The following is a 22,250-nucleotide window of genomic DNA, read 5'->3' on the forward strand; positions in this document are numbered from 1 at the left end:
ATTTGAATTTCTTTTTATAAATGTACTTATTCATTTAAAACATTTATTGTAGCTTACAGTGGGCCAAGAACTATACTACTCTGAGGTTTATTACTATTAATTTAAATTTTGGAATATTCTACTTTTCCTAGAACCACATGGGACTTTGAACTTTAAATTTTTATTTTAACTGAAGAGAATATTTAATATTCTTAGCAGTTGTATAGCTTAACTAGAGAGAGGGTTTTTTCCTTCAATAAAATAGCTCAATGTTTTTCTTACAGAACATAAGAAATTATAGAATGTTAAAATTCTTTGCTAAATTTAAATATCCATAAGCTGATATTCGATTTATGAAGGAGTTTCTCTAGCTATAATTTTAGAGAAACCAGAAGGTCTGTTTTCTTTTGAATTGCATAGATGGTGGAGAAGGGCAAAAAATGCATATGTCTTGAGTCTTAAATCAATTAATATAATTTTTATAAAATCAAGAAAATATAGATTATTGAAATGGATTGTAGTGATAGTTGTTTAACAATGAAAATCTTCCTGGCAGCAGTGAAATTAAAATGGCATTAAAATAGGTTGAATGTTTTATCAGAATGAAAAATGTTAAGTAATGTCAAAAAAATCAAAGTAATGTTTATTTATAAATTGTACCAGAGCTGCATTACAAATATCAAGAAGAGCAAAAAAGAGAAATTTAAATTCCTACTTTATAATTCCTTTCATGACTTTTTAAATTCTCCCACTTAGAAACAGTCAAATATCCCTGTGATCATAATATGTTAGTGTTAACAACAGTAACAAAGAGTGGGTTTTAGCCTAGTACCAATGTCTTCATCCTTTTAGTAAACATATTTAAAGCAGGAGACAAGAATACACGTTTACATGGATGGTTTGGACGAGCTGCCTATAATCTGGACTCTCCAGCCTCTTTTTACTTTCTAACTTTTCCTCCTGAGCACATAGTACATACTGGCTTTATTAGCCATGCATTCATGTAAGGAAAAGGGCAGCCTAGAAAGTGGAGGAAGATTGAATAGAACAATGGGATCAGGCAGTGACCATCAAGATTTCCTTTCCTATCTGTGCACCTGATATGCCCCACTTTTTGCAGTTGATAGACTTTTATTTATTTTATTGGTTATTTCATTTATTTACATTTCAAATGTTATCCACCTTCCCAGTTTAAACCCTATCCCCTCCCCTGTTGCCCCTGCTTCTATGAGGGTGCTCCCCCACCCACCTACCCCCTCCCACTCACCTCCCTAACATTTCCCTACACTCTGTCATTGAGCTTCCATAGGACCAAGGAATCCTCCTCCCATTGATGCCAGATAGGGCCATCCTCTGGTGAAACCATGGGTCTCTCCAGGTGTACTCTTTGGTTGGTGGTTTAGTCCCTGGGAGCTCTGGGAGGTCTGGCTAGTTGATATTGTTCTTTCTTTGGGGTGGCTAAGTCAGTCCTGTCTCTAACTCCTCATTGGGGTCCAACAGTTAGTCTGATGGTTGGCTGCATGCATTTGCATATGTATTTGCCAGTCTTTGGCATAGCTTCTCGGGTGACAGCTATACCCAGCTCTTGTCAGCATGTGCTTCTTGGCATCAACAATAGCATCTGGGTTTGATGCTACAGATGGGATGGGTCCCTAGGTGGGGGAGTCTCTGGATGTCTTTTCCCTGAGTCTCTGATCCATTCTTTGTCCCTGGAGTTCCTTTTGACAGGAGCAATTCTGAATTAATGTTTTTGAGATGGGTGGGTGACTCCATCCCTCAAACAGGGGCCATGCCTATCCACTGGATATGGTCTCTACAGGCTCTCTCCCCCCTTTTTTGGGTACCTGATTTCTTGCACACTCCCCTTTATAAATAGTAATGGGTCTTGCTCTTCTGCATTATTTTGAGCAGGTAGGACCACGGATCACCCAGTTATTCCAGAGCTGGAAATCTGAGTTCTTGTACATCACATTTAATATCCCCTAAATCAACAAATACATCCACTTAATTACATAATACCATGTCTTCAATCTTTTCCTTTCTCTCCAAAACTACAGCCACCATCTTAAACTTGCCCCATTAAATGTCATTCTATGTCTGACTTCTAGAGAAAGGCTACACCTACTCCTGCTCCCATCCCAATTGTTGTCCCCTTTTCATTTACCTGGATTATTCTCCTTAATATGTTCACTGTGAAACATAATTTCACTATAACCCTATCTTCTTAGAATTTTTCATGGGTTTCTGGATGAACACACATTACGTTTTCTTTTCAATAGTTTTTTCTTCTACTTCCTCTTTTCCATGTACTGCACAAGGTTCTGGATAAATTTTTCTTCCTTTCCTTACAATGGGCACAACTTGTTCTTTGGGACAGTCCTTGCTATTTCTCCTCCACAGAGCCTGTTGCAGGCATTATCTGTCCAATTACATACACACACACACACACACACACACACACATTCTTTCTCCCCACTCCCTCAAACATCAGCTCCATATCTGCTGCCTGTGATAGCACCAACCACATCACGTTAAAAGTACAGTCATTCCCCCCACCACCACCCCTATGTAGACATAAATTTCCTGTAGTCATGGGCCATCACTTTGGTCCTCCATGTACTCTCAGGATACAAAACTCCTCTTCCTGCATAATTTGGTTGCCAGTACCAAGTAAACTTTGAATTTATAAATTTCTTAAATACTTCTTGGGGTAGTATAGCATTTTAAAACATGCTTTCTACTAAATCTTCTTTCACTGAACATAATGTAGTTTGGCTAGCAATTCATTCACATATTTTCATATCTAAATACATGTTAAAGTTATTTTGAGTTATCTTTATTCATTATATTCTCAAAGCAAAGAGCTTGAATGTATCATGAAAGGAATACTTTCCCAATCTCTAAAGATTAAATCCTCTGTTTCCTGGTATGATGAAGCTTAAACTTCTCTGGTTACTTCTGTTTTATTGGTTGTATATTTATTGGGCATATCCTGAAGACTGTCTTCTGTAAAGGATGTAAAATTTTGATAGCTAATAGTAGTGTATTAGGCATTACCTTTGACACCTTCATAAAGCATGATGCCCATAGAATTTTAATATGACATAATCTTGCTGCTTTCTCTATGATTAAGGACAAGAAAAGGTTGCTGAAACTTTCTTCCATATTGCAGAGAATAGAAAGTCATGAACAGATCATAATTGAGTGGTGAAATGGCAAGAGTTAAAATTTGAATGTTCATTACAATCATAGCTGACATCAAATCATCTTAGAAGCATTTAGAAATGAATGCTCTCCTGAGCCCCTCTATATTCTGCCCTTGAAACCTGCTTGCCCCATTTTGATTTCCAATGTAACTCTACTGGCTGGTTTTATGTGTCAACTTGACACAGGCTGGAGTTATCACAGAGAAAGGAGCTTCAATTGGGGAAGTACCTCCATGAGATCCAGCTGTGGGGTATTTTCTCAATTAGTCGTCAAGGGGGAAAGGCCCCTTGTGGGTGGGACCATCTCTGGGCTGGCAGTCTTGAGTTCTATAAGAGAGCAGGCTGAGCAAGCCAGGGGAAGCAAGCCAGTAAAAAACATCCCTCCATGGCCTCTGCATCAACTCTTGCTTCCTGACCTGCTTGAGTTCCAGTCCTGACTTCCTTGGTGATAAACAGCAGTATGGAAAGTGTAAGCTGAATAAATCCTTTCCTCCTCAACTTGCTTCTTGGTCATGATGTTTGTGCAGGAATAGAAACCCTGACTAAGACAGTAACTAAACTGTGTCATTTATAGCAGAGGGACACCTTTTGTCAAATAGCATTTTTATCATTATTTGATAATGGTCATTGAGTTATATTTCTCAATCTAACCAAAGTCATCAATCACACCGCTGCTCCTAGTAACACTGTGCACCACTCTTGTACAGCTATGACTCCTATGATCCCCAAATTCAATGTCTCTTTATTCTCCTTTGAGTACAATTCAGTATCATTGTCACAGTGTTAAATTATCTTCGCAGCACCCCCCTCACACAGACATTCCCTTGATTCTCCCTTGCCGTCCCCTCTAAGGAGGGGAAGCCCCCCACTCTATCACCTTCTCATACCTTCCCGCTGGAGGACTAGGTACAACCTCTCTGACTGAGGCCAGACAAGGCAGCTCAGTTATGGGAACAGAAACCACACACAGGCAACAGATTCAGGTACAGCCCTTATTCCAGTTGTTAGAGGACCCACATGAAGAAGAAGCTACACTTCTGCTATATATGTAGGGAGGTAGGTCCAGTACGTGTTCATTCTTTGCTTGGTGGTTCAGTCTCTGGGAGTCCCTAACAGTCTAGGTAAGTTGTCTGTTAGTCTTCCTGTGGAGTCCTTGACTTCTTTGTGTCCCTCAATCTTTCCTTCAATTCTTCAACAAGACTCCTTGAGCTCCAGCTAATGTTTGGCTGTGGGTCTCTGTATCTGTATCTGTTGACTGTTGGGTGGAGCCTCTCAGAGGAGAGGCTATGTTCCTGTCTGCAAGCATAACAGAATATCATTTATATTGTCAGGGATTGGTTCCTACCCATGAGATTGGTCTCAATTTAGGGCAGTCATTGGTTAGCCAATTCCTTTGTCTCTGTTCTATCCTTGGACAACTTGGAGGTGGGTCACATTTTCGGTCAGAGGGTTTTGTGGGTAGGCTACTGTCCTTATCCCTCAACTGGGTGTCCTGGCTGGATAAAGGAAGTAGCTATCCATATATCCATATACCCAGAGCAGTGGAATCCACATACAACAATGCTAGGAGTATCAGTAGAGTCACCCCCATAGTCAGTCTGGGTCCTCCCCATGTCCCAGGTGTCTGGCACTTCCTAGAGAAGCCCATCCCTAGCCCACCAGTGACTTCCTTTCTCTCTTCTCTGCTCTCCCTGCACCTGATCACTCCCCAGCCCAAATCCCCTTCCCCGAGGATCTGTATGCGAGTGTACAGGGAGGAGGGGGGTTGACATTGAAATGTAAAGTGAATAAATGAAAGAAATAAAGAAATAAATAATAAAATAATCCTCCCAACACTGAGACCAGCCACTGCGGACTGTAGGAGTTCTTAAGAGATTTCCTGGTGTTTCAGCTTCCTTTTGTGCTGTACCCGAAATCACATTTTCTATTTTGAGGTTCTCTGGTTTCCAAGAAAGCTGTCAGTCATGCTGTAGCCTCTTCCTGATGCTTTCCAGTACGAGGGGTTAGCATGCTTTTCCATAATCTTGACTGTAGTTTGCTTGTTTGTTTTCTTTTATTGGAAATAAATTATTTTCCCATGCAAGATGCCATGATTATAGTTTCCCTTCCCTCTACTCTTCCCAGGTACTCTACTGGGACAGTCTTCTATAACTGTCTCTGTCTGCTGCAAAGTGAATTTTCCTTAATGAGGGGTGAAAACTAAATTTCTCTGTGAGTATAAGAAGTATTTGGAATGCAGTTAGGAAAGTAACAGTCATGGGTTCTCCTCTAGGATCCTGGATCTTAGTATAGGTGGCTATCTGTAGCTGGTTAGGTGTTCAGTGGTAGGCATCATTCTCAACCTGTGGACATTAAGTCCAATTAAACAGGTGTTGGTTACTGCCAGGATATGAGTACCACAATTGCACCTGCACAGTTCTCTCAGTGTGTTAACTATTGTTTTAAGGGCATCACAGCTGCATAGGATTAATGATCACTTTAAAGATTTCAAAAGATTCCCTGGCTTCTTCCATAGCAACTTCTGGTATTATACAAGCTAGACCTCAGAAAGGAGGCTTTTAGTTCAGATCCAGCTCAAATCATCTGATTTCTGTGTCCAATGTGTTTGGTGTCTTTATCCATAGGTATTTTCTGTCACCCTCTGGGAAGCAACCAATAATTAGAGCGATAGCCTATAATATTTTGGGTGTCTCTTGAACTATGTTGGCCAATAACTCAATAGAAGGTTTCTCATGCCTGGTACTTGGAGTTTCTTAGAAACTCTTTGACTCTTGTGTGAGCACTGCCAGCCTAGTAATCCATATCTTTATGGGATAGATTTCTAAGATCATCATCTTCTTGACTTCAGTCATGTTTGGCTCTTGGGGTTCTTGAGTTCCTTCTCTACCTAAAAACCTAAGGCTTTAGTTTCCTGGATTTTTTCCTGTTTTTTTTTTTAATACAGTGTATCTTAATCATAGTTTTACCTCCCTAATCTCCTCTCTAATTTTCCCTACCTTCCTACCCATCCAACTACCCAACTTCTTTCTTTCTATCTTTAGAAAACAAACAGGCAAGAAAAGAAATAGCCATGCTGAACACTTAAAATGGAGCCTACTCTGAGGGTGTGGGAGATTCATGTAGACAGTACTCTTCTTCATTCTTGTGGGGCTGTAATTTCTTTGTCAAAGAAGGTTTCTCCTCTTTTGAGTTTTGGTAGCTATCTTTGTCATGCAATTGAAAAAGGATCAGGATGGGGGGCATTGGTGTTTGGGGGAACAAAAGGCACATCACTACTCTCTGATGTGAAGGTTTCTCATTTCTACCCAATGAGTGAGTAAAAGAAGATTTCTCTTGAGCCTTTATACATGTACTTTATGTGCATCCTGTCTTTTATAAATAAAAGTGTTGTCTTTAGATGAAAGCCAAGAACAAAAAGATAGGTGGGTGCTCTGAATTATTCCCCTGTCTGACTGTCTTGCTTTTGAGCTTCTTCTGATAGCTGCCTCAAGTTTTCTGCCCTGGGTCTGTGGTACTTTCAGGGACAGTGTAGTGCCTCTGAGGGAGGGACCCTGTCCCTCTGCATCAAGTTTTATTGCCTCGGGCTGTTTTGAGATCTGTTTAAATTCCCTCCATCATCCCAGCATATTATCATCCACAAGTGTCCATCTGCTGACTTGGAAACTTCACGATATATTTTCCACTTCCGTATCTCTTACAGAACCACTAAACAAGTCTTATAAATACTCTAAAACTGTTAAAAAAAATCTTACCCATTTTGAAATTTTTCATTCATTTTTTTTTTCTCCACACCTTATCCCTGAATGTAGGCAATTTAAGACAGTGTCTATCTCACTGTTTGAATGAAAATAGCTCATGATAACAGCATTAACTCTCTCACTTACCTATTCAGATAACACTAATAGATCAGATATTTCTGTGTGTCAGTAATGATTTAGGTAAGAACTTAGGATTTTTTCTTTGAAGATTTCTCTGTAGAGAGAGACATTTCCATGATTGTTGGATATAGAGAATAAGGAAGACTTTATGACTGTGGTTTTCGGGCTTAGTGCTATTGAAGGTTACTAGGCAATTATAAGACTTTCACAACCTGTTTTTTGTGCTACTTATGTCTTATGCACCTTACACTTATTTGCCAAAGGATAAAAGGTTCAGAAGAGAAAATGATATGCTCGGAAAGTTTTTCTGCATATAGCTGATGAAAAAGATAAGTGTGGTTATACAATAGGCAGGCAGTCCAGGAAGATGCCCTGCCACACAGAGACTTTGCCCTGAAGCAGGGTGTTGGCACAGCCATTTTTTTATTGGATATTTTATTTATTTACATTTCAAATGTTATCCCCTTTCCTGGTTTCCCCTCCAGAAACCCCCTCTCCCATCCTCCCTCCCCCTGCTTCTATGAAGGTGCTCACCCACTTGTGTGTGGAATTGCAGGCTGGTCTCCAGTCTCCAGTCGAGCTGAGGTGTGAACCCCGATGGTCATAATTCACCTTCATTACACAGTAGGCGTACCCTCATGCTCCTGGAACTCTGGCCCCTGCCTAACGGACTCCCACAGCCCCCACAAGAGAACCATAGTTAATAGTCACATAAGCAATGGTCCAAGCTTCTGACCTTCAGGCTAAGCTCCTCCCCAGTTACCTAGCAACAGTGAAGATCATAAAGGGGGATGTTAGGTCCCCACCTCACTCTCTTATTCCTTTGTTCCCTTACCTCTGACTTCTCTCACTTCTCTCTCCTCTTCCCTTTCTCTTTGTCTTCTCCTCTCTCTCCTCACTCTCCCCTCTCTCTCTCTCTCTCTCTCTCTCTCTCTCTCATAAGGCTCTTAAACCATAGAGAGTCTCTGCGCCACTCTCGCCAGTGTTGGGAACTTCTCCCCTCATCCCTCTCTCCTATAACCCCGGGGTGACAGGGTGTCACCTGTGGGTTCCCAATCGGGGGCTGCCCCTTCTCAACACACCCCCAATCAAGCAAGCTCACACAGGGCCGACTGGAAAAGTGTCCGACAGCTCTGCCTGCATCCTCCTGCCCAGAGCACAGGAACTCTGGCCTGACATTTGGCCCCTTTTCCTTCCCTTTCTTCCCCAGGGCCTCCCAGGGGCCCCCCTTTTATTTTGTTCCCAACACACTTGCTCACCCACTCCTACCTCCCTGCCCTGGCATTCCCCTACACTGGCGCAGTGAGTCCTCTAGGGACAAAGGGCTTCTCCTCCCATTGATGTCCAATAAGGCCATCCTGTGCTACATATGCAGCTAGAGCGATGGGTCCCTCCATGTGTACTCTTTGGTTGGTGGTTTAGTCCCTGGGAGGTCTAAGGGGTCTGATCGGTTCATATTGATGTTCTTCCTATGGGTTGGCAAACTCCTTCAGCTCCTTCTGTTCTTTCTCTAAGTCCCCCATTGGGGACCCACTGCTTAGTCCAGTGATTGGCTGCAAGCATCTGCCTCTGTATTTGCCAGGTTCTGGCATAGCCTCCCAGGAGTCAGCTATATCAGGCTTCTTCAGCAAGTTGTTCTTAGCACAAGCCATTTTAAGGAGGAGTTGTTTTAGTGATCTTCTCAAAGGCCCATGCAAAGTTGAGAGGTGTATAATTGCTCTCTATTTGAGAATATCATGTAAATAGACATTTCATAGAGCATATTAGAGAGCATAATAGTACCTGTTGTACTTTATGTGTATATATGTGTATATTGCTTTTAACTTTTTGTTTTCATTTTTACTTAAACATGGTGTTATGGAACTATAACCAGGTTTGCTTTCATCTGGCTATGTAGCCAAGAAGGACCTTTAATTTTCATTTGTTATTCTCTACCACTCAACAGCTGAGAGTACATGAGTGTGCTACTGAGTCCAGTTATATGCATTGTGAGCTCATCACTCTCAGGCCTTCACACATTCTAGCCAAGCACTTTATGAATTGAGGCAAACTCCCAGCTCTTTGGGTTGTTTTGTTTTGTTTAAGAAACAACAGATATTCTTAAAGTCAAACCCCAATAGGAGTCAGTTTTCACCAAGAAGCTCCTTTTGTCAAAATAACAATACACAAGAAAGATTTAGGACAGAAGAACAGACCAGGACAAACTTGAACACCAAAACCACAGATAGATATGTTTTCTTTAGTTTTTGTTATTTTAGGGTGTTTGTTTGTTTGTTTGTTTGTTTGTTTTTGAAATATAACGTTGGGTCTACTGGTTAAGTTCACTGACCCACAAGCCTGAGGACTAAAGTCAAGTTTGAAATTCTAAGAAAGGCTTGACAGAATCTCGGCCATTTTGTTAACAACTTTTCATCAGTTTTTATTTAAAAAACCATTCTAGGTTTTACTATTTTAAATGTTATTTTGAGCAAGCTGGCATCTGCAACTGAAATAGTCAACTTTTCTTGCACTTTAGCAGAAATTGCATGCAGTCAGAAGTTAAAAATACTTTTCACTCCTTGAAAGCAACGTTTTATGGAACTTCTGCAAGGAGAGAGGGAAAAGCTACGTTGGAAGGAAAGTGTCTCTCCATCGCACTGGAGGAAAATGAAGGAGGGCCAGAGCCCAAGGTCTCAGCTGTCAGATCCATGTCCTCTGGATATCAAAGTTACTTTGGCTTCTTAAAATGACTTCCTTATAATTTTTAAATGAATTATTTTTTTAATTTTAGTTACATTGGTCTTCTGCTTCCATGTTTGTTTGTGTGAAGGTGTCATATCTCCTGAAACTGGAATTACAGACAGTTTTGAGCATCAGTGTGGGTTCTGGGACCTGAACCTGAGTCCTTTCGAAGAACAGGCAGTGCTCTTAACTTCTGGGCCATTTCTCCTGCCCAAAACTTTCTTATCTGAAACCAGTTACTACACATAACAAATAAATACTGGATGCTTTTTGAGATTATTACTGACTGTACTTAGTGATACAAATTAAGAGGCAGTAAGGGTTTCATGGTATATGTTACAAATTTTATTTAATGCAGTTAAACTTCCTTCCTAGGTGTTGAATTGGGATTGAGGAATTTTGTAGTTGGGTTTGGCTTTGTGAGACAGGATTTTTCCATATAGCCCTGGCTATCCTAGAAGTTATTATGTAGAACCAGACTCTCCCTGAATTTACAGATATCGGCCTCCCTGGACTTACTGGGGCTTGGATGAAAGATGTGTACTGCCATGACTTCATTCTATTTCATATATAGAACAAATTGTCCATAATTGTAGATAGTACTAAAGACAAAACCCATATGATTTTGTGATCAGATAAAATCTGACATAGGTTCAAGATTTGGACACAGCATCCAAGAAGCAAAATTGTGTTGTTTTCCACTGGAATTTGCTTATAGACTCATTGGAAAATCACAGTATGTCACAATAAGACAGAATATTCTTTATAATAACCTAAAAAAACTCACATCAGAATTTATCAAGAATAGAGTAGTGATATCAAAGTTATAACTAAAACTGCATAGCTTGAATCTTATCATTGTCTTACACTAAATTGAGTAACTTAAAATACTATTAGTGTTTGAAGTATCAGGCTGAAATTTTTCTAGTAACAAATGTCTGGAGAGTTTTTTATGAATATTATTTTCCCACTAAAAGTTATATAGCTACTGTAACTTAGCACTCCCTGAGTTGACAGACACTAGTTTTAGAGAATCTTGTACGGTTCTAATGGCTTACTTTAGAAGGGGGTGGAAGGAATCCAGCAAGGAGCAAATATATTTTTAGCTGTGAATGAAAATGAATAATCCATACATTATGAGTAGAAAATGCAAATAGTGAATATTTTTGATGTGCCTAGAAATTGGACTGGGCCTACACACAATTCTCTCACTACCAACAGGCTAGAGGAAGAGAAAGAAACCTCAGTTTGTCCACTGATAGTATAGCCACTGATGTCTACAAATGGTAGGGGGCAAAAATCACCATGTACATTTATGACACTGTTAAGGAAATACATACATACATACATACATACATACACACATACATATCAAAATCACAAAAGAAATGACTTTGAGCCTAATATTTAAATATAGTAGTGGTAACTCCCTATTAAAAGAAATACAATATTTTTCTATTTAATGATTATCAGTCTTTTTACACTTGGAAGAATATAAAATTAACATGTAAAGCATTTGGACAAGCAGGGTGCTGCTTTAATGGGAAGATTGCCTATTCTACGGTGTTAATAGAAATACTGCTGCAAAAGTCGTTAAATACAGTACAAACATCCTTTACCTAAGACTTAATTGGTAAAGAGTTTGCATAAATTTACATTTCTAAACTTAAATTTTTTTCAAAGACTGACAAGTTCGTGTTTAGCTGGGCATTATTTTATGTTTTCCCTTGTTACTTATGCATTAATTAGTTCTGTTTACCTGTGCATAATTTTTCCTAATTTCACAACAGTTGTTTTTTGTAATTGACAATGCAATTTACTGCCTATGTGCATTCTGGCTCCTAAACAAGAATAGCAAGGCATAAAACCTTAGTCTCTTCATTTGGGGATGTTGGATATAAAGGCATTGGTTGTGACTAATTTCCAATTAATTTGTGGTGGTTACAGGGGAACAAAACAATTGAACCTCCTCATTAAGATTTAAAATATTCCAAAGTGTCATCTTTAGGTGTTTCTGGAATATATAATTTCCATTTTGGTTCATTGCTTGACAGCTCTATTAATTTAAAAGCCCAGTAATACCTATTAGTATAAAGCATGAAAAAAATACCATTAATCATTTATTTTAATTTTGCAGTTCTGTCATTTTCTCAGTATGTTTTAAAATGATGATGACACCGTAATATGCACAATTCAAACTGGATGAACGGGAAGTGGATAACACTACTTAGGAAAGATACTGAACTCTGTTATTAGAGCTTAATTAATGCCAAACTGATTAAACTTGATTGTGACTCAGGCAAAATTTTTTAAACAATTTTTATTGCCCTATTATATTTTAAAGTTATCACAAATTCTGTTTATAGTTAGAATTACCTATCTCTAGATCTTTGGCTTAATATTTTTAATTTAAACACTGTGAATATAATTAAAGTAGTTAATTATTACTTATTTTGAAAGAGTTGTTGGGTTCAGTGTTGGAAATTAGTTTCATTTAGCTAAAAATAATAATCTCTCCTTTTCATACTTTTCAATAAGAATTGGAAAAACCAACTGGACAAATGTGTAATAGCAAGAAACATAATGAAAAGTATACCCATTGTGCAACACCTTATAAATGTACAATGTTGACAAAAGACTGCAGTCTCTAAAAGAAAAAGAACTGCATGTAATAAAAGAATTCTAGATATAGTAGTGAGTGAGGAAAGAGAAGACAGATATGCGAGAAGCATCAGCTCTTAATAGCATCAAAACATTGATGTAGGTCAAATTCTATTGTTTTCCTTTAGACTGGTTCAGATTAGAGACATTGCTTTATTGAACAGGTATCAGTAGACTAATGTGTAGGACGGAATTCTTCCCATAACTAGAGATCATCATCAGATGTATCACCAGCTCTGTGCCCAGCTGTTGCTCCATTTGCTTTGATTTTAGGTATTAAGATTAGGAATTAAACTAGTATAGTGCAACCTCTTAATAAAGAGTTAATCAGCTGTATTAATACCAAAAAAGAATGAGTGTTGCATAGACATCCTACTCAATTCAAATAAAAAATAAAGTTAATGACTCAATAAAAGTAACCTGTAGGGAATTTAATAATTTACTGTTTCTATTTATTTGAAAATGCTGAACACAGTATCACAGGTTTCATTTGAGGTGTAAGAAAGTTAAGTGTTCATGCATTAATCTCTCCATCCTCACGCATCTGTAGAGTGAACAAAATGAATATTATTAAACAAGAGGCTACTATTTGCTTTTGTCAACGTGGACCAAACAGACATATTTGGGAAGAGGGAGTCTTAAATAAGAAAATACCCCTGCATATGATTTGCCTGTTGGAGTACTGGTATTTTTAATTTTGGGGTACTGGTATAGTTAATGATTGATGTGGGAGGGACCAGAACAATGTAGGTTGTACCACCCTGGGCATGTGATCCTAGGTGGCATAAGCAGGTAAACTGAGCAGGCCAGGAGGAGCAAGCCCATAAGCACACTATTCCACCGGCTCTGCTACAGTTTCTGCCTCCAGGTGCCTTCCTTGGGTCCCTGTCCTGACTTACCTAGATGATACATTAAGGCTGGAAAACAAAATGAACCCTTTTCTCCCTAAATTGATTTTGGACATGTCATTTTTTTCTTAGTAATGGAACCCTTAAATAAGATAATGATGTTCAACTCATTAAATACAAATTAATAAGAAACTCCGATTAATTTTATTGAAGCCAAGAAAAAAATATCAGTGGTTTACTTAAATGATCCTTTGTCAAGTGTTTATTAATGAATCTCATATTAATAATAAAGATAACACTGTAGTAATGATACAATCATGAAGGTGCTTACATTTTTTTAATGTCCAGAATTTTTTTCTTTTTTTATTAGATATTTTCTTCATTTATATTTCAAATGCTATCCCCTTTCCTAGTTTTCTCTCCAAAAGTCCCCTATGACCCCCCACCTTGCTCCCCAACCCACCCACTCCCACTTCCTGGCCCTGGCATTCACCTATACTGGGGCATATAGTCTTCGAAAGACCAAGGGCCTCTCCTCCCATTGATGGCCAACTAGGCCATCCTCTGGTACTTATGCACCTAGAGACTCAAGTTCTGGGGGAGTGGGGAGAGCACACTCATTACTTCATGTTGTTGCTTCTCCTATAGGTTTGCAGACCCTTCAGCTCCTTGGGTACTTTCTCTAGCTCCTTCATCGGGGGCCCTGTGTTGCATCCAATAGATGACTGTGAGCATCCACTTCTGTATTTGCCAGGCACTGGCATAACCTCACAAGAGACAGCTATATCAGGGTCCTGTCAGCAAAATCTTGCTGGCATATGCAATAGTGTCTGGGTTTGGTGGTTATTTATGGGATGGATCCCCAGGTGAGGCAGTCTCTGGATGGTCCTTCTGTCTGTCTCAGCTCTGAACCTTGTCTCTGTAACTCCTTCCATGGGTATTTTGTTCCCAAATCTAAGAAGGAACGACATATCTTTGTTATTCTTGAGTTTCATGTGTTTTGCAAATTGTATCTTGGGTATTCTAAGTTTCTGGGCTACTATCCACTTATCAGTGAGAGTATATCATATGTGTTCTTTTGTGATTGGGTTACCTCACTCAGGATGATATCCTCCAGATCCATCCATTTGTCTAATAACTACATAAATTCGTTTTTAATAGCTGAGTAGTACTCTATTGTGTAAATGTATCACATTTTTTGTATCCATTCCTCTGTTGAGGGACATCGGGGTTCTTTCCAGCTTCTGGCTATTATAAATAAGGTTGCTATGAACATAGTGGAGCATGTGTTCTTATTACAAGTTTTACAGTGAAAAGGAAAAATTTCATGACGAGTTCTGAAGTAAGTGTAGATATACTCATCCTAAATAGTCACATGAACACAAAAATTTTTTTAATTTTATAATGAAATAACATCTGTGAATGACGGTACCTGGAATAGTTCAATTGGCTAAAATATTTACTGTTGGGCTGTAATTCCAAGTCAGCATAATAGAACAACTGGATCTATATACTCTTGAATATAGACCTGAATGAAAATATCAAAAAATAAGAGAGAGAGAGAGAGAGAGAGAGAGAGAGAGAGAGAGAGAGAGAGAAAGAAAGGAAGGAAAGAAAGAAAGAAAGGAAGGAAGGAAGGAAGGAAGGAAGGAAGGAAGGAAGGAAGGAAGGAAGAAAGGAAGGAAGGAAGAAAGAAAAGAGCTAAGAAGGAAGGGAAGGAGGAGTAGAGGAAGGATAGAAGAGAAGAGAGGGGAAGGGAGACATGTTACACATACAGAGGGAGAGAATATGAGAGAGAGAGGGAGAGAGAGAGAGAGATAGAGAGAGAGAGAGAGAGAAGACCAGGAAAGCTTTCAAAAATTTCAAAGCAGAATGGACATTAAAAGATGACTAGTGAATAAACAACCCTAGAGGAAAGAGTCCTATAGAGAAAAGCAGCCCATGAAACTGTATAGCACGCAGGATCTGAACCAGGGCAAGATAGAAGTTGAGCTGAAAGAAAAAAGCTGTAAGCAAAGCAAGTAGTTCAAAGGAAGTGATTCCTATGACTCAGCAGGGACTTGATGCCCACAGAAAAGATACTTAGCTTTTGATGAACAACCATGCTGAACTAAGCAAGTGTTTGAGGAAGAGGGATGCAAGCTGAAATGATGGTGGCTGGACTTTATGGTCAGAGATTACAGAGAAGAGGAGAACTATTAGAGGGATTCTGAAATAGCATAGTCCTTGGTGCAGTAATTCTTTAATCCAAATATGCCCCAGCAATAAAAACACAACTCAATCAATGAATTGAACAATTCATTAATGAATGCAAGTCGTGTGCAAAGATTGGGTAGATCTACCACTACATAACTATCTTCCCCATCTCTGAGACTCTTATAACTTGCTGTTTTTCCAGGCCACGTGCTTCTCCTCTGCTTTCCTTCCACCTCCTCCTCCATCTTCCTCTCTCTCTCCCTCTCTTTCTTCTTCTCTCTCTCCTTTCAGCTCCACCTTCCCTTAATCTGCCCAATCCCTGGCTCTAGCCTTCATTTTACAACTTGAGGTGGGAAGAAGGTTTACAGGAAATCACCTCATTTCATGTTCACAACCCCTCATTGGTGAATGTAATTAAGATCAAATTACAAATAGCTCCAGAGCTATCCACAAGAAGTCCTAAACAAAGAAAATCTGTCTCATTTAATAGTAAACTGTTTGAAGGGTAAGAAAAACACATCACTTAAGGAGGAACCACATTTGTGAGTTATCTTGAACAACTGAATATGGAATATTCAGGGAATATGAATACATATTCATACAGGGAATTTGAAGTGAAGTACAATTCATGAAAAGTGAGTTGTGGGTATATTTTTATTACACCCAGGAGAGAGTAGTTTTTTTATGTTTTTCTTTTTATCCTGTTGTTGGTAGTGTTTTCTCATAAGATCCAGGACTTGATCATGCAAGTATTAAACTTGTCGATTTAATTTCTTACTAGAGACACAAGAATAATAAAAAAGAGTTAAAAGTGTCTTTGACTTTCTTGGAAACCAATTAAGACCATAAATACTTTTTGAATGAAGAATAAAATTCATATCTTAAAAGAGATTCCAAATCTAGGTATATACCCATTTCTCCTTCAGCATGGCCAAATGGCTCATGGCCATCAGGAGGAAAAAAAGTGCCTCTTTTTTTCATATGTATTTAAAATTCCTGTGAATTGCATCAGCATGGAAGTATCTCATCTTTACGTTTATAGAGATTGTCTTAAATGCTAACAACGCTTCTTTGAATTTGGTGCTATTAAATACTTAACATTGAATTTGAAAATTGTTAACATTCCAGAAAATGGAATCATAATGAAGCTGAGAATGGGTTTCAAAAAATTGTTGTGATTTAGCCTCTCACTCTGTCTCTGTCTTTGTCTCTGTCTCTCTCATTCTCTCTCTCTCCCTTCCTCCTTCCCTCTCCCTCTCTCTCCCTCTCCCTCTCCCTCCCCTCCCCTCCCCTCCTGCCCCTCCTTCCTCCCCCTCCCCCTCTGCCTCTTCTCTCTCTTTCCATCTCCTCCTCCCTATCCCTCGGACTTCCTCCCTCCTTCTATCTCTCTCCTTCCCTCTCCCCCCCTTTTCTCCCTTTCTTCCTCTTTACTTTTCTCTCTTTCCTTCTCTTGCCACCTGAACATTTTGTATGCACTTTACCCCACCCCCACTGTCATGTGACTCTGTCGCATGCTTAAGTTCAAAGGGGTTGCCACTCTTGAAAGGATACAACCTTATTCCAGATTCAAACTTGGTAAATTTTAATGTTCCACGTGATTGCTAAATTAAGCTCTACCCACAGATAGTTTATGGTATATACTTTGCACTGAAAACTCCATTCATTTCTAAGGCAAATGAATAAATCCAGTGATAATAAACTCTTAAAGAGATGAAACAAGAAGAGAAAATTTTGGCTAGGCACAGAGAGAATATTTATAAAGGGATATGCAACCTACTGAGGTACATTTTAGGAACCATGGTATTATTAAGCTCAACCTAGTTCAGAGCCATGAGAATAAATTAAAAACATTATTCACTGAAGCTGAATTTAATCAATGTATATATGACCAAATTTGAAGACTATTAGCATGCATTCCAATTGAGAATTTTTCACTAAATAAATTCTGAATGTTAGCACTTAGTATAGCAAAGATATACTGCTAAAAATTGTCTTCTTCGTTCAAATACTGATCACTTCATATAGAATAATTTTAAATTAAAAGGTTTCACTTTATAACTCCTAATTTAGTGTTGGATTTTTCACTATTGCATCAAAGGTCATCAAATTAAGGATACTTTTTATATAGCTGTATATAAGAATAGTTCTCACATTTTTAAAAGGTAAGAAAAAATCAAGAGAAGAATAATATTTCATAATGTGAGAATGTTATGAAATTCAAATTCATCTTCCATAAGTAAAGCCTTATCACAACAGTCATTCTCATTTATTTTTCCCATAGTCCAAAAACTGCACTGAGCTATTGCAACTACAAGCATTTATTATTTAGACTATATGGTAGTACCAAACTGAATTTAGCAAGGGAAGATTCAAGAGAAACCAAGGAGGCATAGGCTGTGGATCACAGTGATTTGAACTGGGTGGGTACTGGAAAGGAGGAAGATGCTTATATATATTCTATACTTCTAAATTTGAATTGCTACTAGCTATTTTCTTGGAAAGCTCCTTGTAAAAGTAGGACAGTGTGTGTTTGTGTGTGTGTGTGTGTGTGTGTGTGTGTGTGTGATAAACATTGTTCTTCAAAGATATTGAGAGGAAGCAATGTCTACTTGTTACTTTCTGTAACTTCACCATGTGCGAAGTTACAGAAAAATAGCTAAAACCCATAAGCATTTACCATCTAGCCCCCCACAGAAATGTGGACATTTGCCAGCCACGCAATTATGTGGACATCTGCATAAACATCCTCCTACATATAGCTCTCAAACATAATTTAAATATTTTGAATTGGGTTAAACATTCTAATATCTTAGATAACTTGTATGCAGACCATTGTAACAAATTTCAGCATGCATGTTCTTCAAATGCATGTGCTTTGAAAAGTTATACCCTACTTAGTAAACAAGGATTAGACCACATTGAAGACTTATTAGACATTGTATATGAGAGCAACTCCTTTTATCATTATACCTACTTCTCTGGTGGTTTATGGTATAGTTTTCACATGATGTCATTCTCTTACTTCAATATTAAAAGTCAATATTCTCCTGTTTAAGAATCATATGTCTACATTTCCTACTTTCTATCTCGTCAGTTATCTAGTCTCATGTTATCATGAGTACACTAAGTTCATATATGCCTTCAGAACACCATACCTACAAAGACATTGGACCTCTCCTTCAGACTGTCACACTCTACACTGACGTCACAACTTCCCAGTTGTCACCAATACCAAAAGTGCATTCATTCTATCACTTCACACAGAGCAATTCAAATTTAAAAGCATAGAAGACCTTTGCCATTACTCAGCACAACCAAGTTGTCATAGTCTTTAGCTTGTGCCTCCTTAACATCTATTGAATCTGCCTTTGCTCAATCTAGTTTGGCTCTGTCACTAATAATTTGTTTCACTTTTGAATGGATCACTACCTTGCCATGCCTGCTAATTGTCTTGCCTCAGATCTGGCTCCCAGTTCCTAACTATGCTGATGAGAACAAAATGCAGGTTTACTCATACTCCACAATTTTCCATCATGACAAGTAGACATTGCTTCCTCTCAATATCTTTGAAGAACAATGTTTATCACACACACACACACACACACACACACACACACACACACACACACACACACACACTGTCCTACTTTTACAAAAAGCTTTCCAAGAAAATAGCTAGTAGCAAGGTACAGAGGGGTAAGTTAGCAAGGTGAAATCAGGGAGGGGCAGTTCCCAAACTCTGCTCTTGTACTTGCAAATTAATGTGTTACACCGATTACAGAAACTAAGTTTATTTGACCTTTAATATGAAATAAAAAATATTAACACATCTTAGGGTTGTTGGGAGAATAAAATGAAATATGGTAAAAACAAAATCATGATAAGAATTAGTCTTTTCAAGCAATCTTTCTTTCAGTCTGAGAAAATACTCAAGAAAAATAATTCACAGGAAGGAAAGGTTTACAGTTTCAGAACCTACAGCTCATAGTTACCTGGTCTTGTTGCTTTGAGTCTGTGGTGGTATAGAACACAATTGAGCTAACATCAAGTAGAGAAAACAGACAAAAGACAAAAGAGAGAGAAGGGACCAAGTGTTTACATATCACCCTAAGAGCACACTACCAATAACCTAGCCTCCTTCCACAAGGCCCCACCTCCTAATGTTCCACTGACTCCCAGCAGCATCATAAGCTACTGAATAAACCTTTGATGACTTTGGGGATGTTCAAGATTGAAACAGTAGCAATGTATGACTTCCTTAAAGAAAGTAAGACCATCTTTTTTCCTGGCCTATCAGAATACTTTACAAGTTTAGATAAAATGTTAGGTCTCAAGGGAATAGCTGGTATAGAGATTCCACAAGGAAATAAAATTTTATTTTTCTAATTAAAGGTAGGTGGAAATATTTGACACTAGGTGACAGGAAACCAGATAAACATGTGTCAGTGACCTGAGCCAAATAATGATCAGGAAATATGTAAAAGAAGGCTTACCTCTCTTCTTTCTTCCTTTACTTGGGTACCAGTAAGTCTTTAGAGAAAGCACTATGGGCTAAAGTGAAGAGACCCTGATCACCTTGTGCTCTGAACCCAGGAAGGTATAAACTTCCTCTTTTATCACTTGATGAAATCATACATCAATTCGATACTTTTCCATACCACTGTTTATTTTCATATAAATGGCTTTTAGTTGAGACCAACTCAAAAATGTGGATGAACCAAGCAGCATCCAACAATGAGCAAGGCACTCAACAGAATCCCTGTTACAAGAAATCTTAGTAAATCTTTATATAGTTTGTTAATGTTCTTTAAAATTTTTACTTGCCATGTAGAAACTATATATATATATGTGCTCTACCTATTCTTAATTTATGACTCCTTTATGTGTAGAGTTTCCATCAGGTTCTGGAGGGTAGCCAAGAGAAATGGCAATAGCTTCTAACATTTGAGGTTCTCTGGAATTGCTGCTGGCTAATAACAGAAAAACAAATAATTCATTCTGGGTATTGAGATTTTCACTTGGTAGCCTGTGGTGTCTAGTAGGGATGCTGTTTACAGTTATCAAGTTGATCTCGGTCTTTGTCTCTCTCCACATAGATACATAGAGATAGGTAGATAGATGATATATAGACAGACAGACAGGTAGATGCATAGATAGATAGATAGATAGATAGATAGATAGATAGATAGATAGATAAGCCTTTTTCTGTTTCTCTGTTTCTGTCCCTTGCACCTAACCTCCCAGTTTCCATATGGAATTTTCTACTTTGTTTACTATTTTAGACTGGGTCTAGGTGGTTATCTTCCTGTCTCAGACTCCTGGAGACTGTAATTACAGCCATATACTACATTAAACTTGTATCAGTGGAAGTGCCTTCACTTTTTTGTTTCATTTTTGCTTTTCTATTGGAAATAGTATCTAGTCAGTGTTCCTCCTGCCATGGTCTGCTAGGTACTAAAATTGCAGACATTTACCTATGCCCAGCTCAGTAGAAATGCCTTTCTTCTTCCACCGTAGTTTTATAGAAGATTAGAATGTCTATCCTTTGAGGACAGTATTTGTCATTTTGCACATTTTATAACAATGTTTTGCTGTTTTCATGAAGCTACATCTTAATGGTATTATTTTTACTTCAGGGAGTATAAGAACACATAATTATCCAATGAGATGCTGTTGCTCAAAGCTTGGATATGTGTTAGAAAGTATATGAGTACAAGTTTCTCCCTTGTTATATCTCTGGCCAAAAGAAAAACACAACTAATGAATTCTCATTTTTTTTTGTAGAAATAAATTTGTATTTTAAAAGGAAATTGTGTACACTGATGATAGGAAATAGCAAACAAGCAAAAGGACAGGTTATAGATAATTGCATAAACAAAACTGGTTCATATACTTCTTCTAAAATGAAAATGTGATCTGAGCATTAGGGCCTCATAATATCAAAAGCACAGAGTGAGATATGCTATTTTTAACAGAATTAGAACCAAGATTTATTTTTTCAAATGATGTCCAATATACGAGTTTCATAGGTCTTCATTTTGTGAACTATTAGCTGTACCTCATCTAAACTGATGCTGATTTTATGTGACTAGAAAGATTTCTTATAAAATCTTAATAATTATAGCACTTTCCAAAATAACTCTATCCTATTGTAACTGATAATAGATGTAGGCCCTGAGCTACAAATACAAAAATTATTTCTAATTTTGTTCATTTTGTTTATTTTCATCTAAAGATAGAGTCATCATTTAAGTAATACTTTCTTAGGTGCTCATTTAAAAATAACATGTTGCATAAAATGATTCCATTTCAGAACTGAAAAAAAGTCCTTTTCTGCTTTGCTCCCTATTTCAACATTTAAAATGTTATTGTAGATGATTCTTAATTTTTCCTTTGTACTTTCATTTCTTGAAAGCAATGATTACACATTGTGTATTTATTCTAATTTATTGGTGCGATGTCCGCAGTAAAGGAAGAGTAGTATAGTTTCTACTAAATGAGTAAATATTCCAAGATACTGTATGAGATTCCCATCTAAAGAAGTCAGCGTTAAAAATCAGTGGCTTAGAGACTGAGTCAGAGATAGAAGAGAAGCTTGTGTCTCCTCCTTATAAGGGGGCTCATGGCAACCCAGTACTGTATGAGAAGAGAAGGTCACTGTCCTATGTGATGGAGCTGCTGCTGAGTTACTGATGCCCTGGTACCTAGCTTCACACCTGTATCTCCATAAATGGTCCATGTAGAACCCATTCGGTCACACA

At 38.1% G+C, this 22,250-nt stretch overlaps 1 protein-coding gene and 1 long non-coding RNA gene across 9 annotated transcripts in view; one reads left to right on the forward strand and one right to left on the reverse strand.

Annotated features, from left to right (window-relative positions):
* Positions 1 to 7,783, reverse strand: part of 4930428E07Rik (RIKEN cDNA 4930428E07 gene) — a 61,713-nt gene extending 53,930 nt beyond the window's left edge. Inside the window, exon 1 of the long non-coding RNA NR_045943.1 lies at positions 7,598 to 7,783. This is a non-coding gene — a long non-coding RNA (RIKEN cDNA 4930428E07 gene). The remainder of the gene's footprint in view (positions 1 to 7,597) is intronic.
* The window catches only part of Dgkb (diacylglycerol kinase, beta), a 754,071-nt gene that overhangs the window by 726,570 nt on the left and 5,251 nt on the right, over positions 1 to 22,250 (forward strand). The window lies entirely within an intron of this gene.

Source organism: Mus musculus, chromosome 12 (assembly GCF_000001635.26).
Source record: "Mus musculus strain C57BL/6J chromosome 12, GRCm38.p6 C57BL/6J".
Taxonomy (NCBI): domain Eukaryota; kingdom Metazoa; phylum Chordata; class Mammalia; order Rodentia; family Muridae; genus Mus; species Mus musculus.